The sequence below is a fragment of the Globicephala melas genome, chromosome 10 (genome assembly GCF_963455315.2).
Source record: "Globicephala melas chromosome 10, mGloMel1.2, whole genome shotgun sequence".
In the NCBI taxonomy this organism is placed as follows: domain Eukaryota; kingdom Metazoa; phylum Chordata; class Mammalia; order Artiodactyla; family Delphinidae; genus Globicephala; species Globicephala melas.
Genome location: NC_083323.1, coordinates 7243267 through 7243542, shown reverse-complemented (window position 1 = coordinate 7243542; position 276 = coordinate 7243267).

The window sequence follows — 276 nt, the reverse complement described above, 5'->3', positions numbered from 1 at the left end:
AGTCTAGACGGGGCGGGGCCTGGGAGGGGCGGGGCCAGCAGGCCAGCCTGACCTCGCCAAACGAAGAAGGGGCGTGGTCAGGGCTTGATCTCGGAGGCAGGGGGTGGCACGGACGGGGTAGGGGCGGGGCCTGAGCTGACTCGGGAGGATAATTCTGAATGCACCAGAAGGAGAAGGGGCGTGGCATAGGGAGGAGCAGACCCCAGCAGGTTCCGTCGGATTGTTCCAAATTAGGCGGAGGCGGGGCGTGGGCCTGGGACCGGAAGCGAGGGATAG